General features: G+C 36.6%; 1 protein-coding gene and 1 pseudogene across 2 annotated transcripts in view; one reads left to right on the top strand and one right to left on the bottom strand.

Moving 5' to 3' along the window:
• NUBPL (nucleotide binding protein like) overlaps positions 1-26022 on the bottom strand; it is a 226356-nt gene that overhangs the window by 92117 nt on the left and 108217 nt on the right. The window lies entirely within an intron of this gene.
• Positions 4967-6874, top strand: LOC122467759 (annotated as a pseudogene).

Below are 26022 nucleotides of genomic sequence, written 5' to 3'. Positions count from 1 at the left end.
TCAATGGGGAAAAACTGAGAGCTTTCCCCCTGAGATCAGGAACACGACAGGGATGTCCACTCTCACCGCTGTTGTTTACCATAGTGTTGGGAAGTTCTAGCATCAGCAATCAGACAACAAAAGGAAATCAAAGGCATCATATGTGGCAAAGAAGAAGTCAACCTTTCACTTTTTGCAGATGACATGATACAATACATGGAAAACCCGATATTCTCCACCAAAAGTCTGCTAGAACTGATATATGAATTCAGCAAAGTCGCAGGATACAAAATTAATGTACAGAAATCACTTGTATTCTTATAAACTAATAATGAAGCAACAGAAAGACAAATAAACTGATCCCATTCACAACTGCACCAAGAATCATGAAATACCTAGGAATAAACCTAACCAAAGATGTAAAAGATCTGTATGCTGAAAACTATAGGAAGCTTATGAAGGAAACTGAAGAAGATACAAAGAAATGGAAAAACAGTCCATGCTCATGGATTGGAAGAATAAATATTGTTAAAATGTCAATACTACCCAAAGCTATCTACACATTCAATGCAATCCCAATCAAAATTGCACCAGCATTCTTCCCGAAGCTAGAACAAGCAATCCTAAAATTTGTATGGAACCAAAAAAGGCCCCGAATGGCCAAAGTAATTTTGAAGAAGACCAAAGCGGGAGGCATCACAATCCCAGACTTTAGCCTCTACTACAAAGCTGTCATCATCAAGACAGCATGGTATTGGCACAAAAACAGACATACAGACCAATGGGATAGAATAGAAACCCCAGAATTAGACCCACAAATGTATGGCCAACTAATCTTTGACAAAGCAGGAAAGACTATCCAATGGAAAACAGACAGTCTCTTTAACAAATGGTGCTGGGAGAACTGGACAGCAACATGCAGAAGGTTGAAACTAGACCACTTTCTTACACCATTCACAAAAACAAACTCAAAATGGATAAAGGATCTGACTGTAAGACAGGAAACCATCAAAACCCTAGAGGAGAAGCAGGAAAAAAATCTCTCTGACCTCAGCCGCAGCAAATTCTTACTTGACACATCCCCAAAGGCAAGGGAATTAGAAGCAAAAATGAACTATTGGGACCTCATCAAGATAAAAAGCTTCTGCACTGCAAAGGAAACAATCAACAAAACTAAGTCAGCCGATGGAATGGGAAAAGATATTTGCAAATGACATACTGGATAAAGGGCTAGTATCCAAAATCTATGAAGAACTCACCAAACTCCACACCTGAAAAGCAAAGAATCCAGGGAAGAAATGGGCAGAAGACATGAATAGACACTTTTCTAAAGAAGACATCCAGATGGCCAACAGAAACATGAAAAGATGCTCAATGTCACTCCTCATCAGGGAAATACAAATCAAAACCACACTGAGTTACCACCTCACTCTGGTCAGAGTGGCTAAAATCAACAAATCAGGAGACTATAGATGCTGGCAAGGATGTGGAGAAATGGGAACCCTCTTGCACTGTTGTTGGGAATGCAAACTGGTACAGCCGCTCTGGAAAACAGTGTGGAGGTTCCTCAAAAAATTAAAAATAGATCTGCCCTATGACCCAGCAGTAGCACTGCTAGGAATTTACTCAAAGGATACAGGAGTACTGATGCATAGGGACACTTGTACCCCAATGTTTATAGCAGCACTTTCAACAATAGCCAAATTATGGAAAGAGCCTAAATGTCCATCAACTGACAAATGGATAAAGAAGATGTGGTTTATATATACAATGGAATACCATTTGGCAATGAGAAAGAATGAAATCTGGCCATTTGTAGCAACGTGGATGGAACTGGAGAGTGTTATGTTAAGTGAAATAAGTCATACAGAGAAAGAAAGATACCATATGTTTTCACTCTTATGTGGATCCTGAGAAATTCATCAGAAGTCCAGTGAGGAGGAGAAGGGGGAAAAAAAAAGTTACAGAGAGGGAAGGAGGCAAACCATAAGAGACTCTTAAATACTGAGAATAAACTGAGGGTTGATGGGGGATGGGGGGAGGGGAAAGTGGGTGATGGGCATTGAGGAGGGCACCTGTTGGGATGAGCACTGGGTGTTGTACAGAAACCAATTTGACAATAAATTTCATAAGAAAGAAAGAAAGAAAGAAAGAAAGAAAGAAAGAAAGAAAGAAAGAAAGAAAGAAAGAAAAAAAGAAAAAGAAAAATAAGAAGAAAAAGAAAATAAATCCAGAAGCTTTACACCACAGTAGTCAAGAACACATACTATTGGTGTGAGGCAGATAAAAAATGAAGGATTCAGGGGTGCCTGGGTGGCTCAGTCGGTTAAGCGTCAGACGTCAGCTCAGGTACCGATCTCGTGGTCAGTGAGTTCGAGCCCCGCGTCGGGCTCTGGGCTAATGGCTCAGAGCCTGGAGCCTGCTTCTGATTCTGTGTCTCCCTCTCCCTCTGCCCCTCCCCCGTTCATGCTCTGTCTCTCTCTGTCTCAAAAATAAATAAACTTTAAAAAAAAAAAAATGAAGAATTCAAAAACAGATCCTACCTACCACACATTCATACAGATATATCTATCTATCTATCTATCTATCTATCTATCTACCCATCCTTCCATCCATCCATCCATCCACACACATACACACAGTTGACCCTTGGACAATGTGGAGGTTAAGGGCAATGATCTGTTCTCCTGCACAAATTCCACATATAATTTGTGACTCCCCCCAGATTTAACTAATAGCTTACTATGTTCAGAAGCCTTACCAATAACATAATATATTGTATTATGTATGTATTGTATAATGTATTATATATTGATATACTATGTTCTTATAGTAAAGCTAAAGAAAAAATTTTATTAAGAAAATCTTAAGGGAGAGAAAATAAATTCAATACTGTACTGTATTTGCCAAAAAAAATCCACATATAAGTGGACCCACACCATTCAAATCTATGTGGTTCAAGGGCCATTTGTAAATATATTAAATAAAAACTTTTAAATATATCCTATGGGTCTACTTCTCTGGCTGAAACCTGATACAGATTTTAAAAGACCTAAGAGACATATGAGCCAGGTGCATTGCAGTTATCTGGGTACAGGCTTGAACAAAATGTTAAAAATCTTTATAAAATTACTGAGGAAATGTAAATACAGACTGGTTGCTTGACAATAGTAAGGAGCTTTTGCTAATTATTTTCAATGTAATAATGGTATTTTGGACATATTTTAAAAGTCTATTAAATGGAAATTTAAAATAAGACACTACTACACTCTTTACAGAATGACTAAAATAAAAAATAATGACAGCACCAAATATTGACAAGAATGTAAAGCAAATGGAATTCTCACATACTGCTAATGGGGGTATAAAATGATACAACCACTTTGGAGAACTCTTAGGTCATTTTTATGATGTTAAACGTGTACCTATCCTACAATTGAGTCATCCTATCCCTAGGCATTAACCCAAAAGAAATGAAAAAGACTTGTACAGGAATGTTTATAATAACAGCCTCATTCATAATAACCACATACAAAAAAAGAGGAAGACACAATTCAGCTTTCGATCAACAAGACAGTAAATAAACAAGTTGAGGAACATTCATATGATGAAATATTATTCAGCAATAAAAAAAGCAGATTGCTAATACATTGATAAATCTCACAACTTTTATACTGAGCAAAGACAAAACTAATCTATGATTTTAAAAATTCAGAAAATGATGGTCTCTAAGGATGGGGAGGGGAAAATGACTGAAAAGGAGCACAAGTGAAGTTCCCATTGTAATGGATTTTAAAAATTCAGAAAATGATGGTCTCTAAGGATGGGGAGGGAAAAATGACTGCAAAGGAGCACAAGGGAAGTTCCCATTGTAATGGAGATAAATGCTCTTTAACTAATTTTGGATGTTGAATACTTGGATATACTCAATATCCAAAACTCACCAAAATTTCACTTATCCTTACATCTTATTATGTATAAATTATACTTCAATAAAATAAACACAAATAACCTGTAAATTCAATCAATAAAACCAGAAGTTTTTTTCCCCAAAAAAGACCAGTGAAACAAAATAACACTTTGACAAGTCTCATTAAGAAAAACATTAGAGGGCGCCTGGGTGGCGCAGTCGGTTAAGCGTCCGACTTCAGCCAGGTCATGATCTCACGGTCCGTGAGTTCGAGCCCTGCGTCAGGCTCTGGGCTGATGGCTCGGAGCCTGGAGCCTGTTTCCGATTCTGTGTCTCCCTCTCTCTCTGCCCCTCCCCCGTTCATGCTCTGTCTCTCTCTGTCCCAAAAATAAATAAACGTTGAAAAAAAAAGAAAAACATTAGAAATAAGAAAAGGGATTTAACAACAGCTATGAAGGAATGTTTTAACATTATAAAAGAATACTAAGTACAACATCATACCAATAAAATTTTCAAACTACACGAAATGGATCATTTCCTAAGAAACTAAAAATTAATAAAATTGACACAAGAAGAAGTAGAAAACCTGAATAAATAAATAACAGAAGAAAATGGAAAACAAAGACCAACTCATAATCCTATGAAAAGAAATAAAGAAAACCTTATTTAAAATAGAGTTGGGTAGGGGCCCCTGGGTGGCTCAGTCGGTTGAGCGTCTGACTTCGGCTCAGGTCATGATCTCACGGTCCGTGAGTTCGAGCCCTATGTTGGGCTCTGTGCTGACAGCTCAGAGCCTGGAGCCTGTTTCAGATTCTGTGCCTCCCTCTCTCTCTGCCCCTCCCCTGTTCATGCTCTGTCTCTCTCTGTCTCAAAAATAAATAAACGTTAAAAAATTTAAAAAAAATAAAATAAAATAGAGTTGGGGGCACCTGGGTAGTTCAGTCAGTTAAACATCTGACTCTTGGTTTCAGCTCAGGTCATGATCTCATGGTTTGTGGGATTGAGCTCCATGTCAGGCTGTGCGCTGACAGAGCAGAGTCTGCTTGGGATTCTCTCCCTCTCTCTCTGCCTTTTCCCTGCTCATGCTCTCTCTCTCTCTCAAAATAAATAAACACGTAAAATACAAATAATAAAATAAAACAAAATAAAAGGAGTTGGGAAGCTCTGAAGGAAGAGCTCCTGTGCATGTACCACTACATAACCAGCAGGAAGAAGGAAGTTAGAATTATTTGAACAAGGAAGTATAGTTTTTGAACAACAATTTTATCTCCTGCCTTTAAGGAAGGAGGATCCCTCCCTGCCACAGCAACAACACACTAACCACTGATTGCAGCCAAAGAAAAACTGTCACTACCTCAAACTCTTGTTTTTCACCAATAAAGCTTTGGTCAAATAACTGTCTCCAATTTCCTCTTAAAACCTAATTGCCTAATTGCCTCTTTGGACGTGGGTATGGCTCACTATAATTTGCTTGTCCTGAATTGTATTTCCTCTGCTAATCTTGAATAAACTCATTTTTTACTTAAATAAACTTATTCTTTGCTCTGTTTAAAGTTAACTCCCCAAAAAATGCATTTTGTCCAGGGAATTTTGAGAAAGAGTTCTTCCAATAAGGAAATTAATACACTAAAAAGAAAAATTAGTATAATCCTACATTTAAAAACTGGTACACTTAATCCACCACTGCATTAAAGGAATATGATCCTATAAATGTAAAATTTGTTAACACCAAAAATCTATTAATTAAGTTCATTAAATTAAGCAATTAAAAAAATGTTTAAAAATCCTTACCATTAGTCCCCAAAAAATGAAGTGCTAAAATTCAACTCTCATTCCTATTTTTTTAGATTTTGGTATATATACTTCACCCTTGAACAATGGGGGAAATAGGGACACCAATCCCCCACACAAAAATCCACAAATAACTTTTGACTTCTTAAAAATTTAACTACAAATAGCCTACTGCTGACTGGAAGTTTTACTGATAATATGAACAGTTGATTAACACATATTTTGTATACTGTATATATTATAGACTGCATGTTTACAATAAAGTAAGCTAGAGAAAAGAAAATGCTAAGAAAATCATTTGGAATCCTAGATTGGTGGAGCCTGAGCCAGCATGGTAGTTAGTGCCTGTGTAACCCAGCTGGTACCACAGAAGGGACAGTGGCCACGGCACAGGCTCCACAAGGTCAGGAGTCACCATGCTGAAGGCAGTGTGGCGGATGTTGAGGTGGCTTCAGACCCAGAAAGTGGCCCAGACTGCAATCCTTGAGCTGTGAGAGGGGTTAAGAAGGTGTTCATGTCTCCCTCTGACCAGTGGTGCCTTCATCTCTAGGGGGGTCATCCTCCTGACCCTTTGCAGACATGCTATCCAGCAACCAGTCTAGCCTAGTCAAGATGATGATTCACCTTCTTCCACACTATTCAAAGACTACCAGAACATTCCTGGAAATGAGAAGGCTAATGATGTCATACAAAGACTTTTGTCTTTGGAAATGGCCTACCAGAAAAAGAAGCTAAAAATCAAGCAAGAGCAGCTGATGAACAAGATCATGGCAAACCATGAGGACACCAGTACCCTGGACACTCTAATGGTTGCCTTGACTGTCAAGATCTGCAGTTATAAAGAATATATGCATAAATATTGAAAGGACAAAGCCCACAAGTGCTATCTGCTGATAAGCAGCAATCAGAGGAAAAAGATGCTCAAAAACTTCCGTAAGACCAACTATAATGTCTTTGAAAAGATATGCAAGGAGTTGGGGACTGAGTATACCTTTCTCCTCTGTACTACTGAAAAGCTCACCACTGTAGTGACCAAGAAGGTTCTGTATATTCACGTTTTCCAGGAGGCACAAAAGCAATCAATCAATCAATAAGCAAGCCCTAAAAGCTGCAACAGCAACCAGGAAACAAAGTCAGAAGAATCCACAGAGTCCTTCCAAAGCTGGGCCAGAGGCAATCAAAGGAAACCACTAAATTTTATTAGATTTTCAAAATTTTTAAGGAAACGAAAATACATTTACAGGACTACCTTTATCGAAAAACAATCCATGTATAATCAGACCCATGCAGTTCAAACCATGTTGTTCAAGGGTCAGATGTCCTTTAATTCAAGTTTTTAAACACAGTGAAGCTTTGAGAGTATATAAAGAAAGTGCTATCTCTGGTTTTGATAACAGGAATCTGAAATACAGAATAATTAAATGAGTTGTCCAGAACCTAATCCAACCAACTACTTCTGAAACAAAGTGAGTTCAATAAGGAATGAAGAGGGGTGCCTGGGTGGCGCAGTCGGTTAAGCGTCCGACTTCAGCCAGGTCACGATCTCGCGGTCCGTGAGTTCGAGCCCCGCGTCAGGCTCTGGGCTGATGGCTCGGAGCCTGGAGCTTGTTTCCGATTCTGTGTCTCCCTCTCTCTCTGCCCCTCGCCCGTTCATGCTCTGTCTCTCTCTGTCCCAAAAAATAAATAAACGTTGAAAAAAAATTAAAAAAAAAAAAAAAAAGGAATGAAGTAAAATCAGCCTAAGTAGTAACATAAATACAACTGTGTTCAGCTTCCTTTCAATACAAAGAACTAGAAATCTGGAGTTAGCCTGAATTCCAAGTCCCATCCTTAGGTTATACTATAAATCTGACTGAGCTGTAGATAAGATTCAGATTATCCATCAGTGATGCTCTTTTCTAAGAAAGGTTCAAAAAGGAGGTAGTGATATTCCTGAAGGCCATTCACAACAGTGGATAGTTGCCACAGTGCTGAGTATTTGACTCTGAGTTTTCTGAGCACAGGGCATTTCCAGGAATCAGTTTTTCAGCTGTCCAGTTACAAAATGAGACTTGACAGTAGTCTTTGAGCTTCTCATGAGCAAAATGTTCTTGTATCCACTCCTAGCACCCACCTTAGGATTTGGCAGTTATTACTTAGTAAATGTTTCTATTAAACGATTGAATGCTAGAAAGGAGAGTTACAACAACAACAACAAAAATTGGGCACTCTATGGACTAAGCTAGAGAAGTAAATATTGCATTAACATAATAGTACCCATTTTAGAAGTGATGATAAAACCCAGAGTCACAAAAAAAAGTAATGTGTCTAAGTCAGATTTATTTTACACACCTAAATATGGAGTTTGGAATTCAAGCTGACTCTCAATTTCTAGTTCTTCCCTCTGAATGTCTATGTCTCTTACTCTTTTCTTCAGATTTTCTACTTTTTCACATTCTATATTTCACTGTGGACTGTTTCTTCTAACCAATCTTCTGGTTCACTAATTCTCTTTTCAGTTGTAACTAAGTCAATGTTAAACTTAGTGAACAAATTTTAAATAGTATTTTTTAAGTTTTAGAATTATCTAGTTCCTTTTCAAACCTGCTAGATTTAATATTTTCTAGTTTCCAGGTCCTTGTTAAATCTTCATTCTTGGATTTATTTCTTTGAACATAGCAAACTTAGTTGTTTATAGTCTATCACTAATAATTCCAATACCTCATCTACACTGAGTCTATTTCTATTGTCTGTTATATCTGCTAGTTCTTATTCATAGTGCCTTTTGTCCTTTTACGCATGATTATTTTTGGCTGCATGTTGGACAATGCAATTGAAAAAAAAATTATTTCAAAAAATAAACTGATGCATTGGATAATAGCATCCTCCCCAACAATAACTTTCATTTACTTCTCTTACTTCTCTACAAATCCAAGACTATTGTAACCCAAGTTCTAGACTTAAAATTCCCTGATCTAGCAGATGTTGGCTAAATTAGCATCAGTTCTCTTTGACTCTGAGGGCCCAGTATTCTGTGGTTCCAGCTCAGAGTAAGGGCAGACTACTCCTGGCAGACTCCAGGTTTTACTTATACCCCAGAGTCTTGTGAAGCATCTGAAAGCAAAAATCAGTTTCAAAGCTGCTAGGTAGGCTAAAATCAACAAATATCCTTAGAACAAAGTAATTTTGAGGAAATGGGGTTATTTCTATCACTTTTATCCTCTCACAGATTCTTCTAAGAATTTGTGATTCATATTTTACCGAGCTTCTTTAGTTGTCTTTAGCAGGAGAGTTAGTCCAAATTACCTAAATTGCCAGTATATAATCGGAATCTTTTACTAAGTCAATTAAATCTATATAAGCTGAGAATAAAAGGAAATGTCTTTGTTAAAAGGAACATATAGCAAACATCATACCTAATAGTGAAAGAGGAGAAATACTGCCATCAATATCATATGTGAGACAAGGTAACTTCTGCCACTATTACTATTTAAAATTCAACTGGTGGGGCACCTGGGTGGCTCAGTTGGTTAAGCGTCCGACTTCAGCTCATGTCCTGATCTCACGGTTAGTGAGTTCGAGTCTGGCGTTGTGCTCTGAGATGACAGGTCAGAGACTGGAGCTTGCTTCGGATTCTGTGTCTCCCCTTCTCTTTCCGTCCCTCCCCTGCTTGTGCTCTCCCTCTCTCTCTCAAAAACAAACAAATAAACTTAAAAAATTTTTTTAAATAAAATTCGACTGGTGATTCTAGACAATGCAATAAGAAACAATTAAGAAATATAAGCATTATAAAAGAAAGGAACACCTACCTAGAAATTCTACTGAAAAGCTATTAGAATAAATAATACTGTTTACATGGTCAAATGCTAGAAAAACAAAAATCCATTTCCTAGACCATAGCAGTTACTAACTAAAATATATAAGCAAAAAGGTTTCATTAGTGTAGAAATAATAAGAGTTTAGGAATAACTTAAGTAATATGATGCTTTAATCTTTATGTTCCAGTGAACATAAAAAACTTGTATATTTAAATATAGGTGTCTGTATTATAGGATCATTTACAAAAAGGTAAGACTTTGGAATATAAAATGTGAAATAAATTGGTGCTCTTTTACTTTTATTTCTTTACTTGCTTATTATCCCTTACCAGATTATGTAAAAGGGCATGGATTATGACTGTTTTGCTCATTATTATATATTCTGCATATACTATCTAGTACATAGGAGGTAAGATATACATATTTGTTGAAAAATTATAAGTGAATAAGCTCATCCAATTTTTGAGAAGCTTTTTAATGTTTTTTATTTTGTATGAAGTTTACACTAACTAAAGTTCACCTTTTATATAGGTGATCAGTTTAAGAGGATACTAAAATCTCAAGTCCAAAATCAGATAACAAATAAGTCATAACTTTGGCTTTCAAGTATTTAAAAGCAATTTGAAAGAATGATATCATAGCAACATATACTCATAGCATGTGACACCTCCCTAAAAAAGATGGAGGGGCAGAAATCAACCAGGTTAGTGACTACAAAATAATACCACTTGAGGAGGGACAAGGAGAATAAGAATCCTACCTCTTGATCATTAAAAAGTTATTCACTTTGGGGCGCCTGGGTGGCGCAGTCGGTTAAGCGTCCGACTTCAGCCAGGTCACGATCTTGCGGTCCGTGAGTTCGAGACCCGCGTCAGGCTCTGGGCTGATGGCTCAGAGCCTGGAGCCTGTTTCCGATTCTGTGTCTCCCTCTCTCTCTGCCCTTCCCCCGTTCATGCTCTGTCTCTCTCTGTCCCAAAAATAAATAAATGTTGAAAAAAAAATTAAAAAAAAAAAAGTTATTCACTTTTGGGGCACCTGGATGGCTCAGTCAGTTAAGCATCTGATTCTTAATTTTGGCTCAGGTCACGATCTCACAGTTCATGAGATCAAGCCCCGCATAGGGATCTGTGTCGATAGTCCAGAGCCCACTCAGGATTCTCTTTTTCGCTCTCTGCTCCTCCCCTACTCATGCTCACTTGTGTGGTCTCTCTCTCTCACTCAAAATAAATAAATAAACATAAAATTTTTTCAAAAAAGTTATTCACTTTTACAACCATAGAGCTATCTCAGAATCTCATTATTGTTGATGCTTTTGCAAGTTTCTCTGTTCCCAGTAAACCTAGATTTGATTTCTTATGCGCTTTACAAAGATACTTTCATGTTGTAAGGTGGTTCTAACAAACTTAATGTATCTACTCAAGTAAATACTTTTCAAATAAATCTTTCAAATATTTTATAGCACAACACAAGAAAAGAAACAACCCATTTAACTAGATGTCAGTTTCCATTTCCTCACTTAGGTTAATGAGAAATAAATATCAAGTAAAAAGCACCTGAATCCACTAAAAATACGAGTGTTTTAAATGCTGTGATGCAAAGTAGTTGAAAACACTAGCTTCAATTTTTCCCTTTGTAACAAAACTTGGAATTCAGTTGACAACTTCTATACTAGGTTTTAACCCAAAGCAATTTAGAAACAGACAAGTCAGAAACTCCTTAAAAATAAATTAGGGCTTATAATGAAAATGCTGACAGGTGCTTTCTTTATAATAATGCCTAGTGAGACTACTGTGTTTTAGCAATGACTACATCACAATATGTATGCAAGTGCTGAACATTAAAATGCAACAATGTCTAGCTTATAATTAAATCAAGACCATGAATAGTTCAGTAAAACATGTTGTAAAGAAAGTGTGATGTGACAAGAAAATACACTAAGTTAAAATATAATGCAACTAAGGATTTATTAGAACTTGCCTTTCAGAAGATTTAAATAAGAAGAAATATAAACATAAATACTAGCAAGAGAAGTAAAAAAGTAAAAATTCAGTAAAGGCTAAAAATAATTTATTTCCAATGTGAATGGTATGTACCATAATTACTTATGAAACTATATCCATCATGAGATGATCATACTTCTAGACTAAGGTCAAAACATAGATTTTTAAATATTTATATATAACTTAAAAAATGTTAGTATTCCTGCTTCTAGTATCTTTCATCAGCTGCTCAGCTTTCTGCTGCTGCTACCTTTTCTACTCACTCTTCATGCTGTCCTTGTCTTTGTTACAAGCCACCATTTCCATCAACCACTACTTCTGAACTCTCCACACCTGTATTGCAACATATAATGGTTGTCAAAGCAACCTGGGGCTAAAAACACAGCATAAACAATTCTACCAGATTCAAATAAATATAGTAAGCCTTTTTTTTACTGAGAGGCTATAACTAAAGAGCCAACTTCATGTTTCAAAGCAAAGTAGAAACTCAGGAGCATTACACAAACAGCTTCTTTATTATAAAGCTATATATAGGCCTCAACATAAATACGATACCAGTGCATCGCTGATCTTAAAACAATTTGCAATGAGCTTTCTTAAATGACAAACACTATTTTCTCTAATTTCCTATAATAAAAATATTGGATTTGTCCTTTTTAACTTTGAAGATCTAACTGGCTTTATTAAACAAACAGGTAGCATCTCATCTAGACATAGAGGGGAGCTCCTTGGATTTGTCTTTTGCACAGGCATGTTCAAGTGGGTTATTCACTAACTCAGTGGTTCTCAACAAGGGACAATCTGCTCCCCAAAGGACATTTGGCAATGTCTGGAGACATTTTTCATTGTCACGAATGAGAGGAAGGGTGCTACTGGCATCTGATGAGTATTGAGAAGTCAGAGATGCTACTAAAAATCTTACAATCTAAAGGACAGACCTCCCACCAAATCACCTGACCCAATATATCGATAAAGCCACTGTCACTGTTGAGCAATCTTCTCCTAACTCCTTTGTTTTCTTACCAAGCAGCAATTTCCCATAGTTTCCCTCATCTTTAACCAAAAAAATATTCAAACCATCAACCAAAATCAGAACCAAACTTAAGAAAAATACAAGTTAAGTACATAAATGATTTCCATGAATAACTGACTCATTCATTCATTCAACAAACACATGAGGCACAGTACTAGGCATTGAAGATACTAGGGCAGCCAAGAAAGACAAGATCTCTACTTGCATGCAGCTTATGTTCTAGTAATTCTCAAGTTGAAAAAATCTTCAAACTAAGTAAAAAACCTTCAGTGCCTGACACATTCTGGAAAACTGATGCAGCTACGTGGAAACAGTTCCCACTGATAGAGCATTCTGTTTTTGAAACTGTCCTTATTACAATAAGCCAAAATAATTTTCACCCTCTGATGATAGTTCTGTTCTCCTGAGTCATAAAAAACAAATCCTTGTTCCATAGGACGACCCTTTACAGATTTAAAGACAGCTATCCTGCATCTCTGAATTTTGTCTCCTAAAAGCTAAAATAATTCCATTAGCACCTCTAGCAGCCCTTATGTAGGGCTTAATACCCTTAAGACATGAGCCTTAAAATCAGAAGGAAATGAGCAAAAACACTAAGGTTTTATAAGAATTTAGGCTATTAATTAGAAATTGCTAACTTTTTTTTAACAATCTTGCCTGAACCCACAAAACTGATTTTAATAAGAATATAAATGTACTAACTCTTATGTACAAAGCAATATAGCTGACACGGCAGATACATTATCACATTTAATTATCACAATACTATCTTCACTTTAGATGGAGAAATAGGCTCAGAAAGATTAAAGAAATTTTTCCAAGATTATTTCCTTGCCCTAAGCCCATGCTCTTTTTGCTACAGCATATTACCTAAAAATTGTGTTGGTTTTTCTACTTTAATTCAATCACTGCGTTTTCATTATTTCCATCAATCAGTTTTACACTGATGCTAAATCTTGGAGTAGTTTATGCTTAAATAAAGAAGAAACTTGTTCTAATAAAAAAGCATTCTAACCTTGAGTGCCTTTTATTAAGAATATACATATTCTTATACACTTACCATGATGATCACCAAATACTGTATACAGAATTGTTGACTCACTGTATTGTATACCTTAGACTAATAGAATACTGTATGTTACCTATACTTGAATTAAAATAAAAACTTGAAAAATATACATATTCCTGTACTACCTACACAACTATCCATACAGACACACACAGGTAAGAGAGAGCTCTCAGCACTGACAGACAAACGATGGCTATCTGTTCTTCATTCATTCTGCTATGAGTAACAATTAAAGAATGTAATAGATTAGCGAATTCTATGTAAAATATGCTTTCACAACTTGCTATATTAAGAAAACAATCTCATTAAGAAAGACAATATTCACTGGAAATCTATATACATATTAGCTATATTGGATTGACATACAATGACAAAAATGCTTAAAACTCATTCAGAGAAGTCAAGCAGTATAATATAATGGCAGAGATTACATAAAACAGACTAGATTTGTAGCACTGAACAGCCTCAAAATCTCTGGACCTCAATGTTCTAAACTAAAACTGGAGGAAATAATGGAACCTATCTCAGAGGGTTGTTAGAGTACTATAACTACTTCCATTCTTATCGCCCTTTTCTTCCCACTCCCCCTACTTCTATTCTCTACACAGGCTACCAAAGGTATCCTTTCAAAACCAAAACTAGATCATATCACTCCATTACCCAAAAATGTCCAAGGGTTTTCATCATATTTGGAATAAAATTCAAAATCCTCACTACAGCCTATAAGATCCTAGATGATCCTAGTCCCTGGCTTCCTTGCTCACTTTTACACTTGTTCTCTCCACTTTGAATGTTCCCCCAAATACTTTGGATGGCTCACTGTTTCCTTCCATTATACGTCTGCTTTAAATATCACCTTCTCAGATAAGCTTTCCCTAATCAGTATCTATTTTTTTCAATAACATTGATCACTAACCAATACTATATTAAGTTTTTTGCTTATGTGCTTATTCCTGTCTCTCCCAGCAAAAAGAATGATCCATGGGAGCAAGATCTTTGTTTTAACACTCTATCTCCAGCACCAAGCATGGTACCTAGCACACTGTAGGTGTTCAACAGTCAATGAGTGAAGTGAAATAATGCAAGTGAAAAGCTTAGCACAATGCTTGGCAAACAGAAAACATCCAACAATGTTAGGTGCTATTACTACCAATTACTAGTATTTCTGTTATTTGTCACACATTCATTAAACAAACCATCACTGAACACTAACTTTGTGCCAGGCACTGTATTGTATAATTTTTTAAATGTTGATGTTGGGCTTTGCGAAGTGTTTTGAAAACTAGCTAGAGAGCCAGTGGCATAAGATGATAATTGCAATTCATAAAGTAATTAAATGCTTCCAAAAGGCTTCTGGAATTCTACTCCTGACAGAATTTATGGTTATTCCTTTAACCTCATCTGGTTAGATCCAATTAGCTCAAGCACAATATTAGGCCATAGCAGTCATTCACAAAATGTCAACAGTAGGGCACTATAATTTCCTTCTTTAGTATTGTTTTCAAGCTGTTGGTTTTTCTTAAAACTAGAAACCAAGAGACATACTCTGACCATGAACAATCAGAAAATATATGAATCACCAAAGTCACCCAGAGGCAGTGAATGTATTAACAGTTCAAATGAGAGGCAGCTGAGGTGTAATAAAAAGTCCCTTCACAGCTATATGTGGCCTTATGCGAGCACGCAGCTTTTCTCTATACTTGCTTCCTTATCTGCAAAACAGGAAAAAAAAAAGTGCCTCATAAAAATATTACAAAAATGGAATAACATTAAGGAGGTGAGAATTCCAGACAGAAACTAAATGTCTGCTCTCTCAGCTCATGGAATATAAACCCAAGTAATAGTGCAGAATCTACTGGAAATACTTTACACTTTTATGTAAAGTCCAAAATATCTGGCATAGATTCAGTATATGTTGGCCTCATATTAAACTGCACAGGGGAAAATACCTAATTCCCCAGTGTTTTGATGGCAAAAGAATCAGAGAAACTGAGCATCTGTCTCAGGTTTTGTGAGGCATTAATGAAGTGAAAATGATAACCACGCATTTTACAAAAGGGAATCAGCATTTCTCTAGCTTGAAAGATCCCTAACATTCTCATTATTCATATGACTTCTGAAAATTCATGTCATTTTTTTTTATTATTCATTTGTTCATACAGTCAACACATCTTGAAATTCAATTATAGGCCATGCACTATTCTAGATGCTAGAGATGAAAAGAACAAGGCTTGGTCCCTTCCTACCCATAAAGGAATTTAAGGGCTTTTTAAAATAGTTAATCTTAAAGGTTATAGAAGCTCTGAAGAGAAAATCAATTATTTTAGAAAAGGCTTTATAGCAGTGCTGTCCAATAGAAGTTTCTGCAATTAGGAAAAGATTCTTTAATATGCGCTGCCCAATACAATACCACTAGCTACATGTACCTATTGAACACTTGAAATGCAGCTAGTATGACTGAGTCTGTATATTTATTTTGGGAGAGACAGAGAGAGACAGAGAGACAGAGACAGAGACAGAGAGAATCCCAAGCAGGCTCTGCACTGTCAGCACAGAACCCGATGCAGGGCTCGAACTCACCAAACGGTGAGATCATGACTTGACCCAAAACCAAGAGTCAGACGTTAACCGACTGAGACACCCAGGCGCCCAAATTTTTAACTAATTTTAATAGCCACGTGTAGCTAGTAGTTACTGTATTGGACAGCAGAGCTTTACAGAATAGGTAACGTTTGAGCTTCAGTCTTAAAAGAAGGGAGTTAGGAATTACCAGCGGTGAGGGAAAGTCCACAGGAAATGGAAACAGCACAAACTACATGAAGGCCCGTGAGAACCTTAATGTGTTCAGCTAAGGCTGCCTGCGATATGCAGACTGTGGAAAGGAGAAGAGAGAAATGAGGTTAAAGGGTTAGACAGGGTCAAAATATGAACGCTTTTTAATATCACACGAAGGAATTAAACTTTATTCAGCAGACAGTGGGGAAAACATCAAAGACTTTAAAGCCAGGTAATGTATGACCATACCTATGCTCTAGAAACACAATTTTGATCCTAAGATAGGTGATACATTGAAAGAAGAGACCAGAGGTAGAAAAGATCAGTCATATATGTGGCTACTACAATAGTCCAGGTTAGATGCTTAAGACTCAACAACTACAATCACAGTGAGAATGGAGATGAAAGAATGAATTCAAGAGACATTTTGAAGATAAAATTAGTAAGACTTAAAGAAGTCTGAGATATGGTGGGCAAGAATAAAACAAAGTTAAAACTTCTGAGGTACTAGCCAGGAAAAACATAATTTAGGCACTTTCTACATTGAATGAAGGGATACAAAAAATTTACAGGCTCCTGCTCAGAGTTGTTTATAGGAAAACAATCTAAATATCCATTAATAGTTTAAAAGCTAAATAAATTATAAAATTACTTAAGATAGTATATATTTCTAGGAGTAATTTTTAAAGATTATAAAGATTATACGATACCAGGGTAAAATGTTCACAATGTGGTTAATGAAGTCAGTACACTACAAAGCAGCACATAAAGCATTGTCCCAATTTTGTTTTATATATTGGTAGAATTTTTTTTAAGTGAAAGAATGTGCCAAAAAGTCAGTAGCAGCTAACTTTGACAGCAGGGTAGTGGGCCATTATAATTTCTTTCTTGAACATTTTTTTTTATTATCTACAACAATTATAGAATATTTTTACTTAAAAATAAACTTTGGTTCTAAAGCACTGTACCTTAAAAACTGGGGCCTGTGGTAAATTTACTAAATTTTGTAGCCATTTCACAAACAGAGGGAATCTGACATGACCAGATCCCAATTCTATGCAAGTTCATTATGGGAGACTAAATTCACAGCAAACTGAATAAAAGAGGTGTTTTTTTTCCCTTTTGAAAAATTTACCACAATTACAGAGTATAAAATGGATTACTTTCCATCTAATTAATTAATAATGTCTTTTCACGTATGGTTTATGTCTGTACACATACAACTACAAGTGGGAATTTGGTATAAACCTGTATTTTATTCTGTGTAGTCATGCAAAAAAAAAAAAAAAAAAGACTTACCCTGCTCATAGTCAATATCAATTATTCAAGTTCATTTGACATAAAGCAGACACTATATGCTGAAGAAGTGGCTCAGCAATACTAATCTTTTTTATACGTAGATGGCAGTCCCTTTTTGCACTTAACAAAACCTGGCTTTCCAAGTTCTAAATTTAGATTTACAAGGAAATCCTGACCTGGCACAGATAAGCCTACTATAAAGGCATATGGCTGTGGCAAATCCTCCTACATCCTGATGTGAATAAAATACAAATTAGATAAGCAATGTAATAACTTTCTTCATTAAATAGGAAATGAATAGATTTTTTTCAACTATAAACTTAATCACTTTACTTTGCCATAAGATAGGTTATATGTGTCGTGAGAAATGACATGTGCATTAAAAAGAGAATCTCAAACTAGTATTTCTAGCCATGTGACAAGCCTTATTCTAACCATTTTACAGAAGTTGAAAATAGAGCTGGAATTAAAAGATTTTTCCATTTTATATGCCTAGAAACCTGGTTTTATTTCCTTAACTAAAATTAGTTGCATATCTTATTTGTATGTTTTCTATTCAAACACACTGGTAGAGAGGCAGTCTTTTCTCTAGGACATTTGTAAATAAGCCCCAGAGCTACATAGTAGAAACGGGCTCATTTAACAAATATAACAAAATTGACCAAGGTCAAACAGTGAGACAACAGCAGATCTAGGACCACAGCCAGATCTCCTGGCTTGAAATCTAGTGCTCTACTCTGACAAGATTACAGTTCTTAAATTAAAATATATTTTCTCTGAAAGCTGAAATAAGGAATACATTTGAGGATACTAGTTAGTGACACTTGGGAAACATCATCTGGCTCTCAAATCCAGAAACTGCCTTAGATGTTTTGGCTAACTACCACATACTGCATAGTGGGCAAGAGTCACTGAAATAATCACTTCACAAACAAAGAGAATTCAGAAATCTGCAACAGCAATTAGCCACCAGTATCTTACTATGTTTCTGTGATCTAATGTCCATTTCCATGGAAACAGAAAAAGAAGTAAGAGGCAGCCAAGAGAAGAGATGTCAGAACTTGTCAGGTTCAGTGGCTAGAGCTGAAAGCTGCAAATGCCATTTTTTTTTTTTTTCCAAACAGCATCAGCTGACTTCTGGCACATAATCGATTCTCAAGTTAGGCAATGTCAGCTTGTGTGGAGAAGCATAAAGCTAAAGAACAGACTTAGGTTTCTGTTTTGCTTTTAAGGGCTTAGATTAAGGGGGAAGGAGATACAAATTAAAAGAAAACTATTCAAATTTTTAAATTCCTAGGAATGTAATAGAATCGTTTCAGATTTCCCAAAACCAACAAAAGGATTTCTTAGCTGATGGGGAAAAATACAGGACTACCACAGAGCATTATCTGTAATGAACAACAACAGGGTGGAGACAGGGAAGAGACAGAGGCAGAGGAAGCCAAACTTACAAAGGCCCTGAGACAAGAGAGTGGGTGGCCCTTTCAACAACGCACACAGATAAGAGCTCTTGGGGTGGGGGAAGGGTCATCATAGAAGGCTTTCTCAAAGGAGATGACATTTTAGCTAAGACCTGAAGGACAAGATGGAGTTATACAAAAGAGTATTCCAGCAAGAAAGAAGAGCATGAGGGAAGTCCTACAGGCAAGAAAGAACAAAATGAATCCAGGAATAGCAAATAATTAAGGACAGCTGGAGCAGAGAGTGGGCGTAGGGGAGTAAGCTGTGATCAGATCAAGAAGGGCCTTATTTCCCAAATTAGATTTTGAACTTTTGTCCAGAAAACAACAAGTTGTCACCAAAGAGTCTAAATCAGGAAAGTAACATGAAGAGATCTGCATTTAAAAAGATTAGTCAGAATATCTCAGATTACACAGGAATATAGATGTTCAGTCTCTTACAGCTCGCCTTGTGGGGAGAGATAGAGTTGACTGCCCTAGAGATGGAAGAACAGGACACAATGAATAACAGCAGTGGGAGAAAAAGAAGAATGGGTCAAGATGATACCCAGGATTTGGGCCTTAAGAGCTACATGGATGACAGTGCTCATCACTGAGTCTCTGTCACATTAAGGAAGGAGTTTCACATATCTGTGGGGCAGTGAATAATTCTAATGTGGACTTGTAGACTTTGAAGTATCCATAAAACTGTCAAGCAGAGTTAACCAACAGGCAGTTGCACATGTATCTACAACTCAGGAGAAATTTGGGGGATGAACATATGTATTTGGGCTTCAGAAATGGATGCCATTACCCAAGCAAAGCACAAAATCAGAAGAGATTCCAAGAGATTTTCAAAAGCTGGCTGCACCATTTACTAATTATATGACCTAAGGTGAGTCAGTCTCTAAGCCTGCAAAATTCAGACAGTTATACCTGTGCTGAGGACTAATATTTTGAAAATGAATAGAGGATGAAGAAACTATAAAGTAGATTGAGAAAGAGAAGATAAAAAAGTACACAGCACAGAATGCAGTATGATGGCAACTAATGGAGAAGAGTAATTCAAGATTAAGGTTAACTGATCAAATACTGCAGAGAGATCAATTAAAAGTACAGAACAGAAAAATACACAAAGCATCAAAAACAAAAACAAAAAAACAAAAAAAACCTCTGGTGACCCTGGCAGTGACCAGTAAAGGTGGCTGATGCACAGTAAAGATGAATATAGACAGAAATAGATGGTAGAAAAGAGAATAAGAGAGAGATTTAGAAAATTCTTTCAAGAAGCTTGGCTACAAGGGAGAAGGAAAATTAGACTATAGTGACTAATGGAGTCAAAATAGAGTTTTTTAGGGGTTTTTTTAGGAAGAAATTTATGCATTGTAAGTTAAGATGCTTTCAGCTGCAAGTAACAGAAAATATAATAACAATGACTAAACCAATGGATGTTTATTGTTTACTTAACAAAATGTCTGAAAGTAGATACCTCTAGGGTTTTGTCTGAATCTTAGTGATGTCATAAGATCAGGCTCTGCCACAAAATGGCTACCACTACCAGGCATCATGTCCATATAACATATTTCCAACAAAAAGAAAGGAGAATTGGGGTGCCTGGGTGGCTCAGTCGGTTAAGCGGCCGACTTCGGCTCAGGTCATGATCTCGCGGTCCGTGAGTTCGAGCCCCGCATTGGGCTCTGTGCTGACAGCTCAGAGCCTGGAGCTTGTTTCGGATTCTGTGTGTCTCTCTCTCTCTCTCTGACCCTCCCCCATTCATGCTCTGTCTCTCTGTGTCTCAAAAATAAATAAACGTTAAAAAAAATTTAAAAAAAAAAAAGAAAAAGAAAGGGGAATTACAAACCTTGGCCTTGTTAGAAAGTAGAATACCAATGGTAATTTTGAATGAAAAAAAAAGAGAGAGAGAGAAAGTAAAATACCTTACCCAGAGTCCCATGCCCCAATTAGACTATCCCTCAAATCTCATTGGTTAGAATTAAGTCACATGGCTGGCTACTCTTACCTATAAGAGAAGCTGAGAAACTATCTGACTTTCTAGACTCTATTTCAAGGCAGTAAGGAAGAGGAGGATAAAAATGACTTTTCATAGCCAGCCAATACTATCTACCACACGCATGTTTAAATACTGATGTGAAAGAGTTAATAAAGTGAAAGAAGCCAAAGACACAAAAGGAAAGAAGGCAAGAATGAGTTTAGATACAGATGAGTTTGTAAGAGGGTGGGATGGGACTTGAAAAAGTTTGTAACACACAATTTAATTTTCTTTGTGAAGCAGAAAATCACATCATCCAATAAAAGTGAAGGGGGAAGTATAAGGAAGGACAGAGGTCTTCAGAAAAACAAAGCAGATTTTTAGATAGTTTCCATGAGGATAACAGGTTTCTAGGCAAGGCAAAGAAAAAAAGAATAAAAGAAAAAACTTCCTAGGGATTACCGTACAACAGAGAATTCAGTATCAGAAATCATTAATTCAGAGTACCATTTATAAGGACTTCTTTAGCAGCACCCAGCAGCCTGAGAGGAAGAAGAGGGAAAGGAGAATGTTGAATCATTCTAGACTGGAATTGAGGTAGGTGGTACAAGTAAAGGGCAGGGGTACGAAGGAGTTGAAGTTATCACCAAAGCAGTGAAATAATGGGTCATGTATATCAATATTAGGAAAGAAAAGACAAGCAGAGTGGTACAGCCAAGGAACCTGAGGTGTAGGGCCATTATAAGAGAGAAGAAAGGATAACAAGTTATGGTAAAATGAGGACAATAAATACTACCAGGGGACAAGATTGAAGGTGTACAATGAGAACAGATGGCTGAAGTACAACAAAGGCTGGTGGCACCCACACTAAGAAAATGAAGAAACTGAAAGGCTAGGATGTTAACTGGATTGTCTACATACACTCTGAAGTCCGATCCAAGATGGTGACTAGAACTGGAGTAAAAAGGAAGTGTCAATGTCTTTTTTTTATTTCAAGTTTTTAAATTTATTTTGAGAAAAAGAGAGAATGAACACATTCACGAGTCGGAGAGAGGCAGAGAGAGAGAATACCAAGTAGGCTCTGTGCTGTCAGAGGCTGATGTGGGGCTCAGCCTTGCAAACTGTGAGATCATAACCTGAGCTGAAATCAAGTCGGACGCTTAACCAACTGAGCCACTCAAGCTCAAAAGTGTCAAGGTCTTTAAGAAGTAAAAAACAGTGGTCAAAGAAGAGAAGAAGGTGATTATACTTTTAATAACCAAGATTATCAAAAAGAATATAATTGTGGAGGAGTGTTAGAGCAGAAGCTTCCCTCAGAAACAAGGAACATGCCAAACCTCATCCCAAGCCCGTGGGTAAGTAAAAGAATGAGCTGCATCCACTTAAAAAGACTTCATGAAAAAGCAGTGTCTACAAAGAACAGTAGTTTTCACTTAAAGCAAGAGAGGAGTTTTCAGTAAAGGTTGTTAAGGAGAATTCATTTAATACAAATTGGAGCTCAAAAAACACAAAACAAAAATTTGGGAAGACGAGGAAGGAAAGTTTAGGTTTAGGAAAAAGAAAGTCGTCAATAGCATAAAAAAGAGAATTTTTCTTTTAATGACCAGAGAGGCATATATTTGGGTAATTAACAAGAGTGACAGGAATACAGGGTGTAAGAGAATTAGGAAGCCTTAAGTACCCAGAACAACTAGTCCCAGCAATCTCTCTGGCTAGAAAACTCCTCTGCCAAGATCAATGATACTTTCCAGTAATTCCCATTCTGAGTTACAATACTTAGAAATTCTCAGTACTATTTCCAAAATGCTAGATTAATATTCAAATTTAGCTTCAGGTGTAGATTCATTCTGGAAACCAGGGTTATTCACATTATATCTGTATGGGAATTTAACCTTGCCTAAAAATGTACCCCCAAAAAACTAGTCTTTGACTTCAGCTTCTGGGAAGTAATCTCTAAGGTCTTTGTTTGCCTGGGGCCTTGGGCTAGCTGGATATTAATAATGTGATTTAGGGTGGGGGCTTGGGTCCTGCTCCGAGCGACTAGAGACTGAGATCAGCCACATGAACAATCAATCGTAACCATGTCACTGAGTCCCAAGAAAAATTCTGAATACCAAGGCTCAAAGTGAGCCTCCTCAGCTGGCAATACTCCATGCACAGCATCACACACCAATGCCAGGAGAGTAATGTGTCCTCACACCACAGAAAGAAGACAACTGATGCTCTGCATTTGGTAATTACCCAAATGCTGCCCACTGCGCTTCTTCCCTTGACTAATTTTAGTGTTTCCTTTCCCTGTAATAACCATACCTATGAGTGTAGAACTTTCAGTGAGTTCTGTGAATCCTTCTAGCAAATTAGTGAATCTAAGGGTGGTCTTGGGAACCCCTAAATTTGTAACTGGTATGAGAAGTTAGGGCAGTCTTGTGGGAACTATCCCCTCTAGCTTCATACTTGGTCTAAAGTCTCTGCAGTATCTTTTCTCTCTAAATGAATTTGTTTCAAGAGGCAAATATGATTTGATGCCTGAGTTTTCAATAGCTGAAAATGTCTAACTGAAATTACCAGCATAGTAATTAGTCTACTGAACTACTAATGGCCATGTGTTTCCATAAATTCCTCTAAGCAGTGAAGAAGTCTCAACAATTAAACATTGAGAAAAGTACTGGTGACTTTAATTTGGATATAATAGATACATGCTATGTCACTGACAGAGAAAGTCATTTCCCTTTACTGAATTTACACCTTGTTCTAGATAACTCCTTAGGAAATGCCATTAGACCTCAGTGACATACAATCAAGTCCAAATAATGAATACCTGTCAAACAATTTTAATTCAATTTTTTAATTTAAAAAAAGCATTTTATAAATACTATAGTTTATAAATAAATTGTTATTATTGCAGTTACTGACATCATAACATAAAAGCATTTGTCAAACTTTTCACTGCCTAACACTACTAAAAAGACTTTATAACTCACCCCCCCACACACATAAAACTGCAGCAGAAGAACATATTACCTAAATTTACAAAAATGCAATGAGGTAGAACGAAAAAGTGGCATTTAAATAATGAGTGTCGGAGTTAAGAGATTTACAAAGACATTCTCTCAGATATGCCCTATAGTGTTCAAGGTAAATAAAAAATCTGCAGCCAACAGCAAAAGGAAAACTCTTAATATATTAATATCAATTAACATTTCAATAATATTAAAGATAATATTAAAGTGAAAACTTGAACTTTTAAAACTTCAATTGTACAGTTTAAAACTTCAGCCTATGGAATCAGAGAAATTACTTGTGGGACCCTACCCAAGTTATTTTATCTCTTTATGCCTCAGTTTCTTCATGTGCAAAGTAACAATAGTGCTTATTATACCAGAATTGTATGGATTAAATGAGATAATACTGGTCAATAGTGCTTATACATAGTAAACACCCAATAATAGGTAGCTTTTTTTAAAAGTATGGAATTATCTAAGGATAATAACATTAATTATATGTTTTCTACATTCAAGTAATTAATACACCCGACTTAAGACTCTATCAAGATGGGGCACCTGGGTGGCTCAGTCGGTTAAGCGTCCGACTTCGGCTCAGGTCATGATCTCACGGTTCGTGGGTTCGAGCCCTGTGTCGGGCTCTGTGCTGACAGCTCAGAGCCTGGAGCCTGTTTCAGATTCTGTGTCTCCCTCTCTCTGACCCTCCCCCGTTCATGCTCTGTCTCTCTCTGTCTCAAAAATAAATAAACGTTAAAAAAAAAATTTTTTTTTAATAAATAAATAAGTAAATAGACACTGATAGTCTTTGAAATGATGGACATCCTGAGAGTTACATGTTAGGAAGAACAATCTGGCAGTCTCTGAGCAAGTAATGAGAGGGAAAATTAAGTTAGTGATAGAGGAATCAAAGACAGTGAACAAGATTGCCAAAACTCTCACCAGAAGCTTAAAACTGTCTTAGGACAATAAAAGAAACCTGACCAAAATGAATGACATGAAATCACTTTGCAGTGATTGCAGAAAAGGAAAGAATACAATTCAATCAGCACTCAAGCAATCATAACAAAAATAATTACTGCATCTCATCAAATAGAAAATACCACAGATTATAAAATACACCATTATTTTATATACCACCAAAGAGAAAAAATTAATAATTAAACTGTAGGATACCAAGATATTACTGATTATAAAACATAGTCCAATTTCAGAGATATTAAAATTTGAAATATATGTATCATAAAATCAAGTAAATATAGTATCTGCCTAAATAACAAGGAGGGGTCACAATCCTATGAAATCCTCAATGGGTTCCATAATTCTCCCTCATAACCTGCTTGGGATCTGTTCAAACCTTCCTGGAACTTGAACAGCTCTGGCAGGCTTCTAACATCTAACTCTAACCCATGATTCCCCATCTGCCCCTGAGGAGATAGGGTAACCCTTGTCCAACTGTCAGGGGCCAAGAGCTCTAAGAATCTCTCCTAAAGGTCCAGTAAGCAACCTTATGTGACCTTTATTAAGGCCCTTTAATTATGACTATGGAAAACAAGGCCCTCCCTTTAGAATTACCCTTTTCCTAGACTCTTCAAATCATTGTAGGTTATTCTTTAAAGTCCGTATCAATTAGACAAAACAGTGACAAAGTTAGGAGTTCTGAAGTGTTCAAGGTAGAAATGGGATAGGGTTTGTCAAGTGACCTTTTAATTTATTCATTTTCTAAGGCATATTATTCCACTTTACTAGTTTTTGCTAATGAATTCTATCTGACATCATTCTGTTCCTCCTTGATCAATACATTTCACTTGCTTGGCACATTTCTCTATTAGTGCTTCCTTTTGCACTAATTTTGACTGCTGACTTGAATTAAAGGAGGCACTCCATTTTATCAGTTCTCTTATAAACAAGTCAGCATTCTGCATGCTACCCACTTGTGTC

This window comes from Prionailurus bengalensis, chromosome B3, assembly GCF_016509475.1.
Source record: "Prionailurus bengalensis isolate Pbe53 chromosome B3, Fcat_Pben_1.1_paternal_pri, whole genome shotgun sequence".
Taxonomy (NCBI): domain Eukaryota; kingdom Metazoa; phylum Chordata; class Mammalia; order Carnivora; family Felidae; genus Prionailurus; species Prionailurus bengalensis.
This window is presented reverse-complemented; position numbering and strand designations above follow the sequence as displayed.